Source organism: Mustelus asterias, chromosome 11 (assembly GCF_964213995.1).
Source record: "Mustelus asterias chromosome 11, sMusAst1.hap1.1, whole genome shotgun sequence".
Classification (NCBI taxonomy): domain Eukaryota; kingdom Metazoa; phylum Chordata; class Chondrichthyes; order Carcharhiniformes; family Triakidae; genus Mustelus; species Mustelus asterias.
This window is the reverse complement of record NC_135811.1, coordinates 23,704,448-23,729,112: the sequence shown is the minus strand read 5'-3', so window position 1 is coordinate 23,729,112 and position 24,665 is coordinate 23,704,448.

Here is a 24,665-nt window from a genome sequence, read left to right as displayed (position 1 = left end):
GGATCTGTTAATTCATGATTTCAAAATGGCAGGCAGCAGAAGACCTGCATGGCTTCCATCTTATCCGAGACAGGTGTGATGACACTGGGTTGCTGACCTGCCATCATCACGTCAGTGCAGAGGGAATGCAGTGGGTAGTGCACTCGAGTTCGGAACGCAACATCCAGTCCTTCTGCACTAATATGGGTCATTTTCCTCAATATCAGCTGCTCAAGACGCCCAGAATCGGCTGCTCTGCCCTGAAGCAAAGTTAAAGCATCAGTCGGGCCCTGATGATATCACCAGAACCTGAGTTAAATTTAGCAAAGAGGGACCCTTGGGTGTTTCTACCTCTCAGCCACCCAGAAGAACAGGCTAAAATCCCAGCGTGCAAGAGGACAGCAAGACCCGATTTCTGTTAGAAGGGCAGCAATAAAATCACCTTTTATGGTTTAATGTTCCCCAGACAGTGAACTAAATGTTCATGTTCTGGATAATAAATAACATTTTCATTTTCCACTGTAGGCAGATAAATAAATCAGTTTGCTCTTCTCATATACTGCATTGACATAAATAAATCTCTGCTGGTGATGCGCCCTGGGGAGGAGAGGGAAGTATACGGCGAAGGGCAGGTAATATATAAAACTGAAGAAAAGATTCAATTCTTTTATATCTTTCCTTCTGCAACAGTGCTCCGTTCTACCAATTGTCCTCCTGTTTAAATCAGAGCAATTATTTATTTCTATAATTTATGATCATTCCAAAGCTTGCCACTTTTGAGTTCAGAGATAAACATCAAAAGGATTTCTAACACATAAGCAGAATACCACGCATGCTAGAAATCGGGACATGTTCTGATCAAATGTTAACTCTGTTTCTCTCCAGCGATACTGCCCGACCTGTTGAGTATTTCCGGCATTTTCTGTTGTTTTTAATCAAAAGGGTTTCAGCTGGTGTAATTGGGTAGAATACGTTACAAGGCATGTGGACGCCCACTCTGCCTGAATCCCTCTCCTCAGCTGTATCTGCGTTCAGCTTTCTTACCATCCACAAATCAAATTGCTTTCCAAGTTTCCTCGGAACAAGGTTTTGTTCTTATTCATTTACAGGATGTGAGCGTCGCTGGCTGAACCAGCATTTATTGCCCATCTCCAGTCGCCTTTGAGAAGGTGGTGGTGAGCTGCCTTCTTCAATCACTGCAGTCCCTGTGGTGTAGGTGCACCCAAAGTGCTGGTAGGGAGGGAGTTCCAGGATTTTGACCCAGTGACAGTGAAGGTACGGTGATATATTTCCAAGTCAGGATGGTGAGTGACTTGGATGAGACCCTCCAGGTGGTAGTGTTCCCAGGCATCACCTGCCCTTGTTCTTTCAGATGGTAATGGTCATGTGTTTGGAAGGTGCTGTCTAAGGAGCCTTGGTGAGTTCCTGCAGTGCATCTTGTAGATGGTATATACTGCTCCCACTGTGTGTGTCAGTGATTGAGGGATCGAATGTTTGTGGAAGGGGTGCCAATCAAGTAGGCTGCTTGTCCTGTTGAGTTTTTTGAGTGTTGTTGGATCTGCACTCATCCAGGCAAGGGAAGAATATTCCATCACATTCCTAACTTGTGTCTTATAGATCATGGAGAGGTTTTGATGGGTCAGGAGGTGAGTTACTCACTGCAGGATTCCTAGCCTCTGACTTGCTCTTGTAGCTACATTATTTATAATGGCTAGTCCAGTTTAGTTTCTGGTCAATGTTAACTCCCAAGATGTTGATAGTGGGGGATTCAGCAATGGCAATGCCATTGAATGTCAAGGAGCGATGGTTAGATCCTTTCTTGTTGGAAATGGTCACTGCTGAGTACTTGTGTGGTGTGAATGTTACTTGCCACTTGTCAGCCCAAGCCTGGATATTATCCAGGTCCAGCTTCATTTGGAGATGGACTTCTTCAGCATCTGAGAAGTTGCGAATGGTGCTGAGCATTGCGCAGTCATTGGCAAACATCCCCATTTCTGACCTTACGATGGAAGGAAGGTCATTGATGAAGCAGAGGAAGATGGTAGGACCTAGGACACTACCCTGAGGAACTCCTGCATTGTTCTCCTGGAACTGTGATGACTGACATTTGTTAGGGATCAGATCAGAAACTCCAAGGTATGTTATGAAGTTCGACTAGACCCTAACCTTTACTTTTGATTCTGGCAACAGGGTGAGCACAAGGTATCCCACTCCAGGTATGATTCAATTGACCCACAAGGAAGCTTTTATCAAAACCAACTTTATTTAAGAACACAGTTAGAATATAATAAAAGCAATTAGCATAACTTTTACCAATTTAAATACTTAAACATGGCACAGTATAATTCTTAATAGCCATCCATCTCTATTGTTCCAATTTAGTGGTATCCCCATAAGCATAAATCCTTTCTTCAGAACCAGTTAGCACCAAATACAAATATGCTCACGTGGATGCTAGATTTCCAGCCTTTTAATACCCCTGGACGGTGATCCAGACAGACACCTGTCTTCTGACTCTCATACAGCAGAATCTCAGAGAAATATCCACTCTCAAACTGCAGAATCTCAGACAAAGAGACTTATTTCTTGGCAGATTTCAGAGAGGAAAAGAAAGGCACTCCTCTCTAACAACTCCAAGCAGCATTTAAGCTTAGGTTCTTCATGTAAGCCCAGTTCCAACCAGTCATATGAGCTTACCTGTCAATCAACCCTATCTAGTCCTACTCTGAAAAATCCCAGGGGAAAATCACTGAGTACAGCAAAACAGCATTAGTTCAGATTAAACCAACATTCTAGCAATAAGGAACAGTTATGTTACGACAGGAACAATAAAGGATGTCGGTTACAGACCGAGTGGCACCAGTTAGATCTGTTAAACAATCCTGCACAAGATACATGATTCAAATACATTTCTTAAAGGCACAGTGTCATCACACTTCCAACCACCACAACCATCTTCCTTTGTACTACATATGGTTCTAAGCAGTGGAGGGTTTTCCATCTGATTTCAGTTGACTCCAGTTTTGCAAGTACTCCTTGATGCCACACTCGGTCAAATGCCTTGATGTCAAGGGCATTCACTCTCACCTCACCTCTGGCATTCAGCTCTTTGGCCCATGTGTGAACCAAGGCTGCAACGACGCCCAGATCTGAGTAACCTTGGTGGAATGCAAACTGAGCATTAGTAAACAGGTTATTGTTAAATAAGTGCTGCTTGATGGCACTGTTAATGACCCCTTCTGTCACTTTACTGATGAAGAAAGTAAGCTGATGGGGTGGTAATTGGTCTGGTTGGAATTGTCCTGTTTTCCTGTTTCTTGTGTGCAGGACATACTTGGGCAATTTTACACATTGCCGGGTAGATGCCAGTGTTGTAACTGTACTGCAACAGCTTGGCTAGGGTCACACCACGTTCTGGAGCACCAGTCTTCAGTACAGTTGTGTAATAGTGTTAGGGCCAATGATAGCCTTTTGAGTGTCCAGTGTCTTCAGTCATTTCTTGAGTTCACGTGAAGCAAATTGAATGAAAACTGACATCTGTGATGCTGGGGACCTCTGGAGGAGGCTGAGATGGATCATCCACTCAGCAGTTCTGGCTGGATGTTGTTGCGAATGCTTCAGCCTTATCTTTAGCACTGATGTGCTGGACTCCTTCATCATTGAGAATGGGGATATTTCTGGAACCTTCTCCTCCAGTAAGTTGTTAGCTGGATGTGGCAGGGCTGTAGAGCTTAGATCCGATCCTTTGGTTCGGATCGTTCAGGACTGTCTATTACATGCTGCTTATGTTGTTTGGCATACAAGTAGTCCTGTTTTGTAGCTTCAACAGGTTGACACCTCATCTTTAGGTTTGGTGTTGCTCCTGGAATGCTATCCTGCACTCTTCATTGAACCAAGGTTGACCCTCTGGTTTGGTGTGGGAATGGCAGAGTGGGGGATATGTGGGACCATCAGGTTACAGATTGTGGTTGAGTACAATTCTGCTGCTGCTGATTGTCCACAGTGCCCCAGCTGAAATGTTTCATGCTTTAACTTGTTTTTGATAATTTTAGAAAAATAGCAAAGTTCGAGTTACTTCCTGCGTTCCTGGAAGCAACATCCCAGGAGGCTGCTCTTTACAGCTATTTTCCATACATGGAGGAAAATCCAACAAACAGCAAGCCCTGTCACTTTCTCCAAAATGTTTTGCTGCCAATCATTACAGAAAAATGATTTTAGAAGTTGAAGTGCCAATCACAGTAAAAACCATGGTCTTCTAGCTTCTTCAAGTTTCTTCAGCTAGCAGCTTTTTCTACAGTATCCTCACACACAATATTTCCTCTTGGGGAATAACTTTCAGAGGCTATAACAACTCAAGGCACAGGCTTTTTACATTGGAACAGGCCCCTGGTATAAGGCAGCGCTCAAGACATAAAATGTTAAAGAACAAGCGAATAAATAATGTTGTTATAAATTATAACAAATTTCAGCCTGCCTTAGATATTCCCTTGGTAACTAGCATTCTTGGAAGTGGCCCAAGACTCTTAGCTTCAGAAAGGCGTCCAGATTGTCCAGTCTCTAAACATATGATTGGGTGGTGTAACAACAGGACCACCTTGTGGTTTGAACTGGATACTGTGTCCTTCAGAAAAGGATGGCAGGATCAAGGAAATTGTTGAACTGGTTGGAAAGATGCTTTGAACTATGCCAAACCTCATCTATTTATCCTACAGTGTCATATATTCAATGCCTGCAGGTTTTAAAGAAAAAGCTAGACAACTTAAACACAAATCCTAAAAAGCTCATTCCCAGGTCATTTCCATGAAGTAAAACTGATTTTAAAAAACCCCGAAATATAACTTAAATGTAGGAACATTTAATGTCTTCATCATGCTCAAACTTGTAGTAATAAGGTTAATGGAGAAAGCAAGCTGATAGGTAAAAAGAAAGCTCACCTCACAGTGGCACATGGATAGCACTGCTGCCTCACAGCGCCAGAGACCTGGGTTCAATTCTGGCCTTGGGTGACTGTGGAATTTGCATTCTCCCCGTGTCTGCGTGGGCTTCCTCCGGGTGGGTGCTCCAGTTTCCTCCCACAGTCCAAAGATACGTGGGTTAGGTTGATTGGCCATGCTAAATTGCCCTAGTATTAGGGGGATTAGCAGGGCAAATACATAGGGGATAGGGCCTGGTTGGGATTGTTGTTGGTACAGGCTCGATGGGCTGAATGGCATCCTTCTGTACTGCAGGGATTCTATGATTCTACCACCCTATTTTTATTGTGGGGTTTTGCTAGCTGCTACTTATTGATTCGTTGCTATAATACATTGTTAGTTCTTATTAGTGGAAGCACATGTACTGCTGACAAGAGACACATGTTGACAAAACTTTTCATCTTGCTCACAACAGCATGTTGTTCACTTTACATTTGGTATTCTTGTGAATTGTCCTGATGAGTACAAGGTGAAAAGTTTTGACAATATTTCTTTTTCAGCAGTACTTCAGTACTATACCACAAATGACTATTTACCTGTACTGTATTATTTGCTTCTCGGCAAACCATTGCCAATGTTTGTCGGGAACGGAATATGCAATTTGACCCAATCAAATTCAAGAAAGCATCATTTGCACATAGACATGTATGACGTGCAAAGTATAACAATCTGAGTCTGAGGCACAAGCACATCTTAAACACAACGGGTTAACATTTCCAGATTTCCCGCTGTTCCTCTGCGGTGTCTACTAATATTCTGCCAAATTAAAAGGAGGGAGATCCGCAGAACCCCAGCAGAAATTCAACCCCATTATCTTTATACATAAACTTGTGAATCTTGTGAGGGGTTACTCACAGTTATTCAGGTGAAACTACGTTTTACAATGAAGCACATATTACGATATGCACAATGTACTGTTCTGTGGCTAAGGTGAAGCAATGCTTCTGACTGATCTACCTCTTTAAGGCCACTAAATGTCACCGTCATAAGTACAAACAGACTGAGGTTGCACAGAGTGTAACTCCTGAATGATGAGAGAATTTCAGAGTATGTTTGTCCATTTCAGGTAATAAATCCTGCCTCTGCAATTCCAAAAATGCAAAAATGGCTGAGCATACACAGTGTGGAGATATTCCCAGTCAGATTCTGTCAGTTCATTGGTGCAAGAATCAGGGACCATATTTTCGCAGAGTCAGAAACAGGCCCTTCGGCCCACCAGTCTCTACTCATCCCATTTACCAGCCCTTGGTCCATAGCCTACTGTGCCTTCGCGAATTAAATGCTCGTTCAGATGCTTCTTAAATGTTGCGAGAGTACCTGCCTCCACCACCCTCTCAGGCAGAGTGTTCCATATTTCCACCACCCTCTGGGTGAAAATAATTTTCCTCAGATCCCCTCTAAATCACTTACTCCTCACCTTAAACCTATGCCCTTTGGTCTTGACACCTTTGCCATGGGGAAAAGATTCTTACAATCTACCCAATCTATGCCTCTCATAAATTTGTATACCTCTGTCAGATCCCCCCTCAGCCTCCTCTGTTTTAGGGAAAACAAGCCCAGTCTATCCACAGTCTCTCCTCATAGTGGAAACTTTCCATCCCAGGCAACATCCTGGTGAATCTGCTCTACACCCTCTCAAGTGCAATCACGTCCTTCTGATAGTGTGGCAACCAGAACTGCAACACAATATACCATCTGTGGCCTAACCGATGTTTTATAAAGTTGTACTAAGACATCCTTGTTGCTATATTCTAATTGAAGGTAAGCATTCCATATGCCTTCCTCACCACCCCATCCACCTGTGCTGCTATCTTCATAGATCTACGAACTCACACACAAAGGTTCGTTTGTACCTCAATACTCCCTCGGGACTTACCGTTCATCATGTATATTCTACCCTTATTAGACCTCCCAAAATGCACCTTATCAGGAATAAATTCCATCTGCTCAATTTATCAGCTGATCAACATCAGTCTGTAGCCTAAGATTATCCTCCTCCCTATCAACAACACCACCAGCTTTCGTGTCATCTGTCAACTTACTAATTATATCTTCTTCATTCACATCCAAGTCATTAATGCATATAAGAAACAGCAAGCATCCCAGCACCGATCCCTGTGGTACACCACTGGTCACAGGTTTCCAGTCACAAATGCAGCTCACCACCATCCCCTTTGCCTCCTATTAACAAGTCAATTTTGGGTCCAATTTACCAACTTGATTTGGATCCTATGGGCTCTAACCTTTTGGACCAGCCTTCCATGTGGTACCTAGTCAAACGTCTTACTGATGTCCATATAAACCATATCAACTGCACGACCCTCATCAATATATTTAGTTACCTTTTCAAAATACTCAATTAAATTAGTTAATTAGGGATAGTCAAACCCGTGTTGACTATCCCTAATCAATCCCTGCCTTTCCAGGTGTTGTTTAATCCTGTCTCTCAGAATATTTTCAGATTCTCTCATAGTGAGTGGCTATAGAGGGAGCATGGGGATTCTGTGGTGGCATGGTCGACGGGTGGGTCTGATGGGAATTGGTAGATAAGGTTGAGGGTCCAACAGCTTTTTATTTAAAAAACTGGGCCGATCTTAGAGAACCCCGGTCTGAGCTACTAAACAGTGCACCTTGGAGGTCACCTGCCTCTGTGGCCACCTCCACACTGCCTCTGGAGGAAGCAGGCCCATCTCATTCACAATCTTCCGTCGAACAGCAATCATGCACGCAGACGTCATTTCCAGGGCAACAGGTCTGCCCAATCGGGAGATTTCCCGACTAAGGCTTCTTGCATCCACGGCCGCAGCCATTCCATGACCGCTGCCACTGGGAAACCTCCCCAGCAGGGGGACAGCATCAGGGTTCTGCCTTAACGCTGTTCCCAGGCATTTTACTGCTCCACTTCCCATCCACTATCCCATCTCCGTTCCTACCAACTGGGGGCTGGTAAAATTCCACTTCTTATCTTGCACTCCACTTAAAGATCATTTAAAATGCTCTGCTCCAGGTACAAAATGTCATAGTTATACACAAGAGTTTGATTTTTAAAAAATGTTAAGCCAATGTCATCATGAATGTCCCGGTATTTTTACCACCTCGCTCGGACGAGGCTCGTAAAATCCTGCCCGAGGCCAATGGAGATTTCCGTTCTGCGAGCTGCGCCCAATCGGATTCCGAGGTGGGCGTGGCAGTAAAATTCCAGCTCACAAGAACTACTTATATCCCCCTCTCTTATATCACCACAACCCATTGATTCACTTTTAGAACATGAAGCTCTCAGTCCGATCAGAAAACACACCATCTTAAACCTCTAATTTTTCAATTTGCTCACGAGTCATTGAATTATCCATTTTTACTTCCGTGAGAAAGTGTGAATATGAAAAATGGAAATGCTTCTCCAACATAGCAAAAAGAAACAATAATATTTAATGCCTGTTTACTTCATTTTCAGGGTGCTGTTTGTACTATATTAGCAATTAATTCCTGATACAACATTCAGTACTGTTCTTCAAAAGAATTGACCTGGTTTCAATGATGGATCTGACATGCAAGATTAATAGTGGAATTAATACACTGACTCAATAATAAATAAATATCCTGAAATAACAATTGCCTTCCGCCATTACTCAAGATCAACAACAGATATAATATTTCACCACTTCTAAGTTCAATAGCTGTGCTTTGTGACATTTTTTGCATTGAGAACATAGCAATGCTATCAACCAAGTTTGCTTGGTAATCCATCATTCCAGAATCCAAACAAGCCAGAAAACGTAACAGGCCATATATTCCTGTCAAAGTAACAGTGAGGCTGAGAGCGATCAGCAGCTTCAGGCGAAGATCAAATATTCAAAGCTCTCTGCCTGACTTTCACCGCTTCGGGAAGTGGCACTGAAATCACGTTCAATGCCGCACTGCCTCATCAGTGAAACACACTGAATGTTGTCAAGTTATTCTATTTGGGCAGGCGGTGAGAAACTAAAGCTGCTCCAGAAATTTAAGGTTAGTCATTGGTAGCACAAATATAGGTATTAGAACATAGAACATAGAACATTACAGCGCAGAACAGGCCCTTCGGCCCACGATGTTGCACCGACCAGTTAAAAAAAAAACTGTGACCCTCCAACCTAAACCAATTTCTTTTCGTCCATGAACCTATCTACGGATCTCTTAAACGCCCCCAAACTAGGCGCATTTACTACTGATGCTGGCAGGGCATTCCAATCCCTCACCACCCTCTGGGTAAAGAACCTACCCCTGACATCGGTTCTATAACTACCCCCCCTCAATTTAAAGCCATGCCCCCTCGTGCTGGATTTCTCCATCAGAGGAAAAAGGCTAGCAACGTGATACGCATTGATGACTGCCAGTCAATTTCCCTGATGTTAAAAATTAATGATTACAAGTGTGGAGTCTCATTCCTTTGAGTTTTGGATTTTTCAGGTATATTTTAAACATTTCAATTTTTTTCTCTTTCTTTCCATTTATGTCTTATTTTCTCTCGCTCTTTCCCTCATTATTTCTTTATCTCATTAAATATTTAATCAATTAAAGTTTACTTAATAGTGTCACAAGTAGGCTTACATTAACACTGCAATGAAGTTACTGTGAAACTCCCCTGGTTACCACACGCCGGCGCCTGTTCGGGTACACTGAGGGAGAATTTAGCATGGACAATGCACCTAACCAGCATGACTTTCGGACTGTGGGAGGAAACCGGAGCACACGGAGGAAACCCACACAGACATGGAGAGAACGGGCCGACTCCGCACAAACGGTGACCCAAGCCAGGAATTGAACCCGGGTCCCTGGCACTGTGAGGCAGCAGTGCTCACCACGGTGCCGTTGTGCTGCCCATGATAATTCATTCATAATTGAATATTGCGGGTGATTTTCACCTGCCTGGTACCCTATTTTTGTATTTTTTAGACCCATTCATGCAGCCCCTGGGGGCGATTTTGCGCCTGTGTTCGCCTGGCGCGTAAACAGCAACACAGGCGCATAATCTCATAGAGTCAGGAAATGGGATTCTCACCTACAAGATCTTGTTTCCCGTTTTTCCCCGCCCCTTGCCGTTAACGCAATGATGTTCCTGCCCACAAAGGGAAGGAACCTCATTCAAATACATTTTAATAAATGTTAATATTATTGATGGGGGGTCTGCTGCCACATGATCCCCCCTCGCTCAATATTCACAAGCTCGCTGATGTGACGTCACACTGGCGAGATTTACAACGGCTTTATAAGAAAGGGATTCTGATGAAAGGATCCCACCGGAGGCGCCAAGGTGTGTATAGGGAGAGGGACATGCTCAGGTAGTGCCCTGGCACTACCCTGGCAGATTGGCATTGCCAGGCTGGCAATGCCAACCTCTGCTAGGTTAGTACCGGGGGTAGGTCCTCTGGGGACCCCATTTGGGGGAGTGGAGGCGTTCCTGTTTTGTGAGCTGGTGGAGGAGGTGAGAGTGCTGATGCCTTTGAAGCAGGGGACTTGCCAGCGAAGCGGGGGGGCGGGGGGGGGGGGGGGGGGGTACTTGCCACGGGAGAGTGCCCACAATTCTTGTGAGGTGGGAGGGGGAAAGAGCCCCGTACTTTCTTGGTGGTGGATGGGGCGGAAAAGCCACCAATACCTTCATGGTGTGAAAGGGGGGGGGGGTGGTTTCCCTGATGCTTGTGGTATGGAGGTACTCTGTATCTGTGGGGAGAGGTGAAGGTAGTTTAGCCTCAGTGCCGACCAGGATGCTCTTTAAAGATGGCGCCTCGCTCTCTGTGGCTGGCCTTGCCGGCTCTATCAGGCCCCACCCCACCTGACTGTTGGCACAAACCACACCACCACATTTGTTTTGTCAGTGTGGCCAAAGATCTGGTCTGAAAATCCGGCAGTGCACCTGGAGAGAAACACGACAGTTTTCAGTCAGAGCTTGACACTCTGACAAATTTTAGGAAAATTCAACCCCTCGTCTTAAGTGGACATCAACGCAATTTAGATTTTCCACTCAGTCCAGTGGAACATTTGCCATTCAAAAGCATTGGGTAACCAAAAGACAGTCCTTAAAAAGAAAAGGACTCGAATTATATACCATGGGATTTATTTAACGTTACCCTGCTGATGGGTTTGAAAGCCAGGGATATGCATAAAACCCGGCAGGTGATCTTCCTGTCAACTGCACACCTGCCTTCGACCTGTTCTACCTTTTATGGAGGTGAATGCAGTCGACCCACCCTTGGGTCTAGTGATGCCCCCAAGAGCCAATTTATGGTTACATGAAGGCCTCAAAGGCTCTCCTGCTGGTACTTTACCCATGGCAGAGGTGGGCTCAGGTCATGTGAGAACCCAGCCACATGGGCTCGTGCTGGGCAAGGGAATTGGGGTAGATCCTTCGAGGCCTTCTAGGCCTTTCTGAGGCACCCCAACCTCAAAGCTGTCTACCTTAACCCTCCCTGGTCTCCTGCAACAAGTTCCCAACACCCACTCACCCCTTCATCCCCACTCACCCCCATTTTCCCCCCAACCCCAAACTTGTCACTCAAGGCTTCTAGCATTGGAGACTGCTTGTAGTCTGAGCAGTGACTCCCAGTGTCACTGATGGAATTACAGCAATGTGGACAGGAGTATAACTCGAAAACTCAAAATAAGAGAACCAAAAAAAAATGTCCCAAAGGTGCTGAGAGCCAAACATCACATATGAAGTATCTTATCCATACTGATACATCTATCCCATTATGGATTGATTGCTCCCTTAAAGAGGACCTACATGGCAGATAGGATGATGGCATTTTCTCTTTCCTACATGTTTATGACATAGAACATAGAACAGTACAGCACAGAACAGGCCCTTCGGCCCACGATGTTGTGCCGAGCTTTGTCTGAAACCCAGATCAAGCTATTTCCTCCCTATCATCCCGAAGTACTCCATGTGCCTATCCAATAGCTTCTTAAATGTTCCTAAAGTTTCTGACTCCACTATCCCTGCAGGCAGTCCATTCCACACCCCAACCACTCTCTGAGTAAAAAACCCACCTCGGACATCCTTCCTATATCTCCCACCATGAACCCTATAGTTATGCCCCCTAGTTACCGCTCCATTCACCCAAGGAAATAGTCTTTGAACATTCACTCTATCTATCCCCCTCATCATCTTATAAACCTCTATCAAGTCTCCTCTCAACCTCCTCCGCTCCAAAGAGAAAAGCCCAAGTTCCCTCAACCTTTCCTCATAAGACCTACCCTCCAAACCAGGCAGCATCCTGGTAAATCTCCTTTGCACTCTTTCCAGTGTACCCACATCCTTCTTGTAGTGAGGTGACCAGAACTGCACACAATATTCCAAATGTGGTCTCACCAAGGTCCTGTACAGTTGACATGCATTACCTTCCTGACATACATTGAAAGTCATGAGTTACAATGCTAAAAATCAAAAAGCACTCACTATTTAGAGAAAAAGGGTCATAAATCAGTAAACGGAGTAAGAAGGTATCTTTTTACTGCAGTGCACATCGTTTACTGGTATGTTTAAACTGGATTAGGTCTCGACAAGAGAAGTAATTAGCTGAGGCAATTTTTTCCCTGTTCTTCATCCACATTTCATATGGTTGCCGGGTTTATTGACCAGCCTAAGAAATGCCCAAAACAGAAAAAATAGCAATTCCCAATATGACGGTCAGTTATAGTGAAGAAAACAAAATTGTTCTTAACCAATTTGTTTCCAGTTGAGTGAATTGCATGCTCTTCATCCAGTAACAATGGGCCTGATTTTACCATTTTGGTTCTAAGTGCTGAATCTGGGCGCAATTCAGATCCGACTTGGAAATCTGCTTTCAGGCGCCCCCATACGCACTTAGCCTGAAAAAGAAATCACGAGTCTGAATCACACTGTGGGTGGGGCTTAGCGCACCCGAAATGATCGGAGCTCTGAACTACGCATGCGCAGCGAGGAAAGAAAATTGAAAAAGCGTGCCCATGTCAGATCGCTCCCAGACCGCAAAAAGCAGAGAAAGTGGCCCAGGAGCGAAAAGCGGGAGCGATGGTGCACACACACATCACTGTCCCCCTTATCCACCCACCCCCCCCCCCGCTATGTAGACCGATCGCGACTCCCTGCCCCCTTCCCCACCACCGATCGCCCGCAGAGTGGCAGCAGACCCCCTTGCCCCTCCACCAGAGATTCATCTGCCCCCCCAACCAGTGAGTGAGTGAGCAATCGGGCCTCCCCCCCCACACCCCCCACACCCCCACCATCAGAGATACATCTTACCAGCCTCCCTCCTCCCCCCCCCCTCAGAGAACAATCTGGTCTCACTCCCTCTACCCCCCATAGAGAATGATCTGGCCTCACTCCCCCCCCCTCCAGAGAATGATCTGGCCTCACTTTCCCCCTCCCCCCCCCCCCCACAGAGAATGATCTGGCCTCACTTTCCCCCTCCCCCCCCCCCACAGAGAATGATCTGGCCTCACTCTCCCCCCCCTCCAGAGAATGATCTGGCCTCACTTCCCCCCCCCCCCACCAAGAGAATGATCTGGCCTCGCTCCCCTCCCCCACCCACCCCGGCCCAGAGGAACATCTGACCTGCCTCCTCCTCCCTCCCCTCACCAGAGAATGATCTGGCCCGCCTCCCTCCTCTCCCCCCCCCCCCCCACCCCCAACCGGACAACGATCCGGCCTCACTCCCCACCCCCCTCCCAGAGAATGATCTGGCCTCACTCCGCCCCCCCCAACCAGAGAATGATCTGACTAGTCTCTCCCCCACACCCGCTCCCCCCCCCCCCCCCCCGCCACTTCCCCCTCACCACCACCGATCTGAATCAGAGAGCCATTGGAAGCTCTGAACTCGCCTCTTCAGCAGCCTGAGCACCCAATTCAGACTCTTATTCAGCATGTTCATTTTGGCGCGATTCCGGATTGGCGAACGCGGTGGTAAAGGGGGTAATGCTGATAAAGTTGGGCGGGCAGTTCATTAATTCAATTTAAACGCATGCAAATGCATTTAAATCGCCATTGCGCCCGTTTCGGGCGCGAATTGGATCGCGGCCATTCCCTGGGTCTCAGTAAAGTGGCCATCTGCACGGACGCGGATCGCGTTAATGGCCTCACACCCGACTTTACCACGTTTTCACACCCGTCCAATGGTAAAATAGGGCCCAACGTGTTGCAAATGCCGTAAATCTGAAAGAAAACTGGAAAATGTTTGAAATGCTCATCAAATCTGGCAGCATCTTTGGAGAGAGAAACAGAAGTATTCGGCCTGAAATGGTAACTTTTCAAGACAGGTAAGTGCGCAAAAATTTATTTTATTTCTAGCGGCCTATTGCTTTCCGCCGCTGATCGGGAGGTATGGGCCTCGGTTTCTCTCTACAGATGCTGCTATACCTGCTGAGCACTTTCCGCGTTTTCCATTTTTACTTCATCAATGCTTGTTAGCTTTGGACAATTCACTGCAAGATTATCTCAACTTTTCCTTTAATTCGGCACATTACAGTTCAGCAAACACTGCTTGACGAGGAAAGGCCATCAGTTTCCCAAGCTTGTAGGAAAATCTGATTACTTTCTTGGCATTTCTCCAAAGCCCTTCATGAGATACATTTGCTTTTGAAAATTCAGATGGAATAAAGCCTGAAAGTAATGAATCAACTGAACTTTTAACTGAAACATGTTGATGGTGGGATTACAATTCAGTATTCAGAATGGAAAGAAAAATGCCAAGTTGTAACAAGATAAAGAGATTGCATCTCTCACTGTCCTAATGCCTAGCTTCTTTCAGAGAGAAAAGGGCTTTGATGATGATGACTAACAAATGCATCCATTAAAAAAGAGATTTTATGTATTCATTCTCAGCATGTGGATGTCACTGGCAAGCCTGATATTTGTTGCCCATCCCAAGTTGTCCTGATCTGTTCGAATGGTTGCTAGGTCACTTCAAAAGCAAGTTAAAAGCCAACCACATTTGCTTGGGACTGGACTCACATGTCGGCTAGACTGCGTAAGAATGAAAAGATTCCTTCCAGGCGAACCAGCTTTTAGGAAAATCCAAAATGTTATGGTCACTTTTACTGCTAACTTATTGTTTAATTTGCAGATTTTTGTTATTAAACTGAATTCAAATTCTCAAATTGGCATGGTGGGATTTAAACTGAAGGTCAACTTTCATTCTTTTTTCCAGGCATTTTTTGGTGAAATGACCTACCTCTGGGTGTCCAGAATACCTGCCTGTTTCCCTGTTACTTTGAAAATTGAGGGTCCTATGATGTAAATAAGACCTGCCTGCCATTTTTGTTCGCATGTTTATGATTTTGTTACCCCTTAGAAGTACACAAATGAATATTATAAAATAAAACCTATAATGACTTTAGCGAGGCCCATGAGGTGGGCCTCTTGGAGATCATTACAATACCATATTCATTTGGAACAATGAACTTTCAATGTCAATATCAGCAATTCAGAGAACAAACAAAGCTCAATAAAAATCATGAATATTTAACTCATTTAAATTTTCCCCAAATGAGATGAGTGCTAAGCCCTTTCATTAAAAATATGTGAAAGATGTTACTAACTTCTACTGCATAATAACATAATGAAGAACTTGATGATAACCAATTCAAACCCCATCTACTTCTCAGTCCCGACTGTCAAAGCATAACAATAAAAAGCTTTACGATGAAAACCTACGCTAAAATATTTTTGGGATACTGTTATGCAAATGATTTACTGAATATTTCTCAAGTAAATCATTTGTAAATGTAAATTTAAGTATTTCTTCTTCGGCAGACCCTCTGGATCAGGGATGACTTGCTTTCACTCTGGTTCGATGTGTTCCGAGATGGCTGATGAGTCCAATGCACGATTTACAAGACTATGCCACACGCATGGCTGGTGATGCTTGAAGGATCAGGCAGATCAACTGTTTGGAGATTTGTGTGCTCTCTCCGTCGGTTTGACATCAGTGCCTTCTCAAATAAACCTTCTCCATTTTGGTTGGTCGCAAGCCCGGGACTCCCATGAAACGGTGGGGACATTTACTCTCTCCAGGGATGCTTTGAGGACATTCCTAAAGCACTTCTGCTCCTCTCCTGGGAGCCTCCTGCCGTAACAAAGTTCTGAATGGAACAGTTGGTGTCAGGCGTAAGAACAATGTACTTAGGCCAGTCTTTGCGTACATACACAGAGATAAGCGCGAGTGGAAGATACTGTGTGCTGGCTGTTTTGAGGCATTTCACCAAAAAATAATAATCCTTTCAGTTAGGTTTTGTGTGATCAAAAAGATTTTAAATGTTTTCATCGACATTCGAGAAGTATTGGGAAGAGGGAGTGAGGATTTGTGTCTCTTTTGTTAACTTTATATTTAAATCTGAGCAATACATGCCAGCTGGAATGTGTGCTGATAGCAGCAATGGCACAGCTCTGATCTTATTAAAGCGCTTTTTCAAATTGGCTTTAGTGAAAGCAATGCCACAGTCAACAGCTGCTGGTAAAATAATCCCTGCAACAGATGGGTCCATCTCCCAATTATCAATTTTCAATCAAAGTACTTGTTCATTCCTATGCACAAATTTGTTATATTAGCCCATCAATGTAGCTAATAAATCAAATACTGACGATATATAACTACAATGTCAAAATATTTTGAGCTAGAGGTGTGCTTTAGCAGCAACGGCAGCATTACTTTTCCATTTTTAAACTGATAGTAATGCCTGAAACTGACTTCTGAGACTTCTGATCACACAAGCAAGCAACAGTCAAGTTCTAAGAGGGAAATATGTCAGAAAAAACTGCAGTTCACTCATTTTGCGTGTGTTTTGGTCAACTTAAATTTTGACTGGGTGGATATATGCTGGACTAATACATCAATTGAAATTCATAAGTCAGGGTAAGACAACACCATTCAGACCTCAACTACACTTTAATGGACGCCTGCAAGGTGTAGTGACTTCAATCAGGCCATTGAAGTTGGCTTATCAGGATATGAATTCCCTGATTAAGGAATTGCGGTGTCCGAGGGCACTGTTAATGCCTTCCGGGCCCGTTGGCACCGCAGGGACTGGAGTGTATTAATGACCCCTTTAATCACATTTTAATTTGATGTTTTAAGTTTCCTTTCCACTTTGCCTTTTGTTTCGGGCGGTTCCCCTCCTTTTAGGGAGCTCCCCCTTTTGAGTTGTGCCGAAGTTACTTTGATTTCATTTATTTGGTTGGGCAACAAAAGATGTCCCTGATTAAGGAGTCAATTGATGGGCCAATCAGAGAGTCTTTTCCTTGTAATTAACTGGGGAGGAGTGTCGGTTCCTCTGGCAGTCCCGAATAGCACTCTGTGTACTGCTGTTGGAATTGTAAATAAGGCCTTTTGGCTAAGATCAAGTGTAGTATGGTCGGCAGCCCATGGTCGGCCGCACTTGGTTGAGGTCATTAGGTTACACTGAAGCTTCATATATTTCATATGAAGCAATTTTTTAAAGCGGCATCTCGGCCTTTTGGCTAAGATGCAAATGAGCTCAAGTCTTGGAGGAGGAACCTCCCCCTTCTCCAATCAGCTTGGCTCATGTAGATCAGGCCCAGGACAGGATGGTTTGGTCGCTCACCCTGTCTTGTCAGCCTCGATCTGAAATGTCTCAACTTGTTGAGACTCTGAATTGCATTTGATTTGATTGAATTGGAAAAGTATTTTAAAAAAATTGTAAATAAAGGGATTTTGGTGAAGGGATTTTTGCTTCTGAAGACTTATTACACAAGGTTCAATCCAGGGAAAACCGGTGTGGCATAACAGTCAGCCCTGAAGAGGGCCAAAAAGGTAAAATAATGTTTTTTTCAAGGTTTCGTTGGGAACCCCATGAGGAATCCGAGGGCCTACCCTGTCTATGGCTTCCTGTCAGCTCTTCAGATGGCAAGGCGAGGATATTTTAGAGGAGGTGAATGTTTTTAACGTGAAATAGATCAGATCCCATACAAAATAAGTGACAAAGCAATGTCTCACATGTTAACTGTTTGTCAGTAATTTCATTAGTAATATTCCAACATTGTCTTCACACTATGTTTCTTTTTGTTACTTCCTTTCTCCCCCCGCAAAGAGATCAGCTGTACAGTAAAACTGTGATGATTTCCTCTTAAACAAAGTAACATTTTCAATAAACATTGACCCATCATATAAACATAAATGGAAGGAGAAAGTGACACTTCAGAATGATTTACCTGTTTTGAAAAAAAGTCAGTTACTATTTCTGGCAGTGCTGGACCATTTTTGGGATTCAGTATCTAAAACATAGAATTCAAGCATTTGCCGATTTAACTCAAGGTTAAGCTGAAATGTTGGACCTGAATTTAACCCATTCAAATCTCATTCACTTAGACAGTTAAAAGCTCATTGTCCTCTGTAGTGAACCATCGTTGGTTCCCACCAGGTAGTACTGAGCCAGGGTCTGGCCAGTACTATGAGTCTGTATATATGTTGCTGTTGGGGTTAGGGTTGGGTTGTTCTACATGTTACTGTTGGGGTTAGGGTTGGGCTGTTCTACCTGTACTATAGTTATTATGGTACATCCCAGTTGGGCTCCGCCTCCTGGGAGAGGTATAAAGGTCACTGCTCTGTCTGGGACCCCTCAGTCTGGGATCGTGTATTATATCGCGCATCATCCTCATTGGACACAACTATACCCTTTACACCGCAAACTACTCTCACCGTCTCCCGGGCTCGAAAAGAAGCAGTAACTCCAGGAAACATGGAAAATGTGCAGGCCTGAGGTGAGAGTGAAACATCGAGGTCCCCAGGCCCCCCACCCCAGCTTACTCCTTGCAAATGTCCAATCTCTGGAAAACAAGCTCGATTAACTTAAAGCCAGGCTAATCTTTCAAAGAAAACTGAAGGACTGCTGTGTGCTCTGTTTCACGGAGACGTGGCTCATTCCTGCTTCACCAGACTGTGCCCCTACAACCAAAGGGCTTCTCAATCCATCGAATGGACCGTACCGCAGCCTCAGGCAAGGCGAGGGAAGGTGGGTTCTGCTTCCTCATCAACACCTTGTGGTGCCGTGACTTGGCAACACTGGCGAGTTTCTGCTCCCCGGACCCAGAATACCTGATGCTAAAATGCCGCTCCTCCTACCTTCTGCGGGAGTTCACGTCTGTTATCCTGACGGCAGTTTACATCCCACCCCACGCAGATGTGAAAATCGCACTGGACGAAGTACACAGCACTACAAATTGCCTTGAGACAAAACATCCCAAGGTCTTGTTCATCATGGCCGGGGACTTCAATCAGGCCAAGCTCAAAAGTTACCAGCAACACATCTCCTTTTCCACCAGAGGCTCAAACATTCTTGATCACTGCTACACAAATATCAAACATGCCTACCGCTCTAGCGCCAGCCCACACTTTGGCATATTAGATCACAAAGCTGTGCTCCTGCTCCAGCTTACAAGCAAAAACTGAAGCCGGAGAATCCACCATAGAAAGTCATGCAATGTTGGTCTGAGGAATCGGGTAATCTCCTACGGGACTGCTTAGAGTCAGTGTACTGGTCAGTATTTAAAAACTCTGTGACTAGCCTGAACGAGTACACCACTACAGTAACTGATTTCATTAGTGAGTGTGTAGAAGACCATGTGCCAAAAGCAAATCCACGTGTTTCCCAACTGGAAACCATGGATGAATAGGGATATCCACTGCTTGCTGAAGTCTAGGTCTGAGGTGTTCAAGCCAGGTGACCCTGACCTATACAAGAAAGCCAGATATGATCTAAGGAGATCCATCAAAAATGCCAAAAGACAGTAGCGGTCCAAGCCAGAGCCACACAGACCCCTGCTGATTATGCAAGGTCTGCAAGACATAACAGGCTACAAGATGAAGGCATGTAAAATCGCCGGCACCAACACACCCCTCCCTGATGAGCGCAGTGCATTCTACACGCTTTTTGAGCAAGAGGTCAGCGAAAGCATGACCTCCACCCTGGAAGCCTTGGATGAACCTGTATCTGAGGTCACCATTGCAGATGTCAGCGCAGCTTTCTTGAAGGTCAACCCACAGAAAGCGACTGGCCCAGATGGGGTACCCAGACAAGCACTCAGATCCTGCATGGATCAGCTGGCGGGGGTATTCACAGACATCTTCAACCTCTCTTTACAACAATCTGAGGTCCCTATCTGCTTCAAGAAGATGACCATCATCCCAGTACCAAAGAAAGGCCAAGCAGAGTGCCTTAATGACTATCGGCCGGTGGCTCTGACATCCATCATTATGAAGTGCTTCAAAAGGCTAGTCATGGCACAAATCAATTCCAGCTTCCCGGACTGCCTGGATCCACTACAGTTTGCCTACCACTGCAACAGGTCCACAGCAGACGCCATCTCCCTGGCCCTGCACTCAACCCTGGAACACCTAGATAACAAACACACCTATGTCAGACTCCTCTTTATTGACTGCAGCTGAGCCTTCAACACCGTTATGCCTATAAAACTCCTCTCCAAACTCCATGGCCTGGGCTTCGGCTCCTCCCTCTGCGACTGGATCCTGAACTTCCTAACCCACAGACCACTCTATCAGTAAGGACGGGCAACAACACCTCCTTCACGATCATCCTCAACACCCCATAAGGTTGTGTTCTCAGCCTCCTACTATACTCCTTGTACATCTATCATTGTGTGGCCAAATTCCGCTCCAACTCGATTTTCAGGTTTGCTGATGACACCACTGTGGTGGGTCAGATCTCAAACAATGATGAGACAGAGTATAGGAATGAGAGAGAGAATCTGGTGAACTGGTGCGGCAACAATAATCTCTCCCTCAGTGTCAATAAAACAAAGGAGATTGTCATCGACTTCAGGAAGTGTAAAGGAGAACATGCCCCTGTCTACATCAATGGGGATGAAGTAGAAATGATCGAGAGCTTCAAGTTTTTAGGTGTCCAGATCACCAACAACCTATTCTGGTCCCCCCATGCCGACACTATAGGTAAGAAAGCTCACCAACGCCTCTACTTTCTCAGAATACTAAGGAAATTTGGCATGTCAGCTACGACTCTCACCAACTTTGACGGATGCACCATAGAAAGCATTCTTTCTTGTTGTATCACAGCTTGATATGGCTCCTGCTCTGCCCAAGACCGCAAGAAACTACAAAAGGTCATGAATGTAGCCCAATTCATCATGTAAACCAGCCTCCCATCCATTGACTCTGTCTACACTTCCCGCTGCCTCGGCAAAGCAACCGGCATAATTAAGGACCCCACGGACCCTGGACATTCTCTCTTCCACCTTCTTCTGTTGGGAAAAGATACAAAGATCTGAGGTCACGTACCAACCGACTCAAGAAAACCTTCTTCCCTGCTGCTGCCAGGCTTTTGAATGGACCTACCTTGCATTAAGTTGATCTTTCTCTGCACCCTAGCTATGACTGTAATACTACATTCTACACTCTCTCTTTTCCTTCTCTATGAATGGTACGCTTTGTCTGTATAGCACGCAAGAAACAATACTTTTCACTAAGCAGGAGACACCACTACCCCCCCCCCCTCCGGACCAGCTCCCTGATGGCCAGGCCTGATTGCTGGCCGTCCTCCCTCTGTCACCGCCGAGTGCAGAATGGTAGCGGGACCCCTCACCCCCACAGAGGCTCTACCCCATTAGGCCACTGCCCCATTTGGATACGCCTCCTTGGCACTGCCAATGCCTAGTTCCAGGGGGCCAGGGCTGGCACTGTCGAGCTGGCAATGCCCAGATGGCACCCCCCCCCTTACCTCCCAATCTCCTGGGGGACCTCAAATGCTTCCCCTTCACTCCAGCAGGGTCGGGCTGCCAGCCCCCCTGCAAGTGGAGAGCTATTGTTAAATCCCGTTGGAATGAAACACTCCTGGCTGGGCGGGGGGGGGGGGGTGCTAGCGGGCCTGGAGACATCAGTCCTGGACCCGCTAATCAGATGTAAAATATATTTAAATCAGTATTTGAATAAATTATACAACTCCGCGCTGATTTCTGCGGCAGAGCTGATGGCGCCAGAAATCCGGTGGCCAGAGACTCGTGCTGCCCAGTGGGAAGCCCACTAAATGGCCTCCGCTTGATTCTGCCAGCCCGCTGCACTGCTAAAGCAGCACAGCAGCCTGGGAGAATCGCCCCTCCATATGTATATTTCCATCTACTTTTAAATAATTGGTAGAGATTTTAATTTGAATAATCCCAAGTACAACATTCTAGTTTATGATGTACAGAGATGGGTACTTTGTAAGAAAAGGCGATACTGTGCATTTAATGAAATTACTGTTTCCACACAATGCAATTTAAGTTGCTTAAGCCTTTGACCAGACTCTGAGATCTCAGAACTCCTAATAATCAAATTTGCTGGCTGCCTCATTGTTCAATCAGCTGAAAGATTGCCCTGCGGTTCAGCATTTAAATTCCAGGGGTGTAATCTTAAAACTGGAGCTCAATTATTCAGCGGCGATGTCAGGAAACATGGAAAGGGTAGGAAAACTCTGGAATACTGTCTCCTAAAAACCTGCTGAGGATAGGTCAATCAAAACTTTCAAAATTGAGATTGCTGGACTTTTGTTAGTCAAGGGGATGAAGGGCTATAGAACCAAGGGCTGCGATTCTCCCAAAAGCGCTGAATTGGCGGGAAAACTGTTTTCCCGACTGTTTTCTCAGTTCAGCTCCTCACCTGAATCTCCACACTCTGTGAACTGCAGAGGTCCCAGTCGTGAATATCATTAAAAACCTGGGGGGGACGGGGCCTATTCATGCCGGAGTCTGACAGTTCTAGAACTCTGCGCATGCGCAGTGATCCCGATCTGTCAGTCTCCCCGTTTGCTGGCCTGCTCGATTGCTGGCTAGCCCGGTACCCCCGCAGTGCTGCCCTTCCAGCCCCCCCACCCCCCCCACGGCCCAATCACAGCCCCCACAACAATTCCTGGGCCAGCCTTGACCCCCTCCCCTCCTTCTGGAGCGCCCCGATGCACAGCCCAACCCCCCCCAGCAGTGGTGATCCCCCCCAACCCTGGTAGGCCCCGCCCCCCGCTGACCTCCCCCAGGGTCAGACACCTCCCAGAGGCAGCCCCTCCCCCCCCCGGCCCCAGCAGACCATCTCCCCCCCAGTCTGCCCAAATCACTGCCCTCCCTCCATTCAGACCGATCCTGTCTGCATAGTGGCAGCAGGACCCCCCCACCCCCACCGATCACCCCTAGGCCCTGCCCACAATAGGCCCCGCCCCTTGGCACTGCCCAATGCCTGGTGGGCAGTGCCAAGGTGCCCCCAGGCATGGGCACTTTGCCCCTTGGGCAGTGCCAGGGACACAGGCTGGCACTTCCATGGTGCCCATGTCCAGGGGGCACCACCTTCCGCCACCCGACCCCCTGGGTGGGCCCCGATTGCCCCCCCTTCATTCCGGCGGGGCTCCCGCTAGTTCCCCGAACGTGGGGTGCTAGTGTAAACCCCGCTGGAATGAAGTACCCCTGGTGGGGTGGGAGATTCAATTGGGACCCGAAAGTTCCCGATAATTAGATTTAAAACATATTTAAAATACATTTATAAAAGATTCAAATTACTTACCTGCCTTCCTGCCGGTTTCCAGCGTGGTCTGACCGGCGACTGTTCGCCGGCTCTGGGAGATGCGCATGCATTCCCAACACATGCGCAAAACCCGGTACAAGGCCGGCGATGCGCATCTCCCACCGCGACCCACCAGAAAAGTTGCGGGTCGCGATGGGAGAATCGCGGCCTAGGTGTGTAGTTGGGAATTGAGATACAGATCAACCATGATCATCATGGGCGGCACGGGGACACAGTGGTTAGAACTACTGCCTCACAGCACCAGGGACCCGGGTTAAATTCCCGACTTGGGCAACTGTCTGTGTGGAGTTTGCACATTCCTCCCGTGTCTGCATGGGTTTCCTCCCACAGTCTAAAGATGTGTGGGTTAGGTGGACTGGCCATGCTAAATTGTCTCTTAGTGTCAGGGGACTAGCTAGGGTAAATACATGGGATTATGGGGATAGGGTCTGGGTGGGGTTGTGGTTGGCGCAGGCTCGATGGGCCAAATGGCCTCCTTCTGCACTGTAGGATTCTATGGTTCTATGGATTATTTGAATGATGGAATTGGTTTGAGGGGCGAATTGATCTACTCCTATTCCATATAGGAACACATATAGGGAACATTCTGGAGGAACATATGTTCCTACTTACATTTCTATTGAAAGGTTATATGGGATTGAGTCATCCCCATCAGTAAAGATGGTAAATATTACCTACCACTGATGTCAGGAGACATTTTTTGACTTTCCAGGTATAGACACTTTTTAGAATATCCTGGAGGATTTTGAAAATCTCCTGCAGAATCTTATTTGACCCTGGATCTCAGAGAATTTTCTAAATGTAATCATGTCTATGGTATTTTGGTGGAGAGATTTACTTTTGTACATCTCCCTTGGGAGAGTATTTTATAACAATTTTCATTTTTGGAGAGGCTGCTATTCAGCTGCTGTCAATATAATTTTCTTGGTAATCAACTTAAGACTGCCCATGTCTGCGTCTGAGAAGAAATGCTTTATACGTCAGCTTCATCCAATTATTATTAAATTGATTCCCTTAAGTGCCTCCATTCTATGCCAAGAAACTTCATCAGCTTTCTGCAAAATGCACTTTGAATCAAAGTTACATCTGGCACAAGATGGATTGATTTTCAAAGCGGATAGAATACCAAACACTGGCCACCGTAGGCAGTGTTCAGCACTGAAGATGCCTG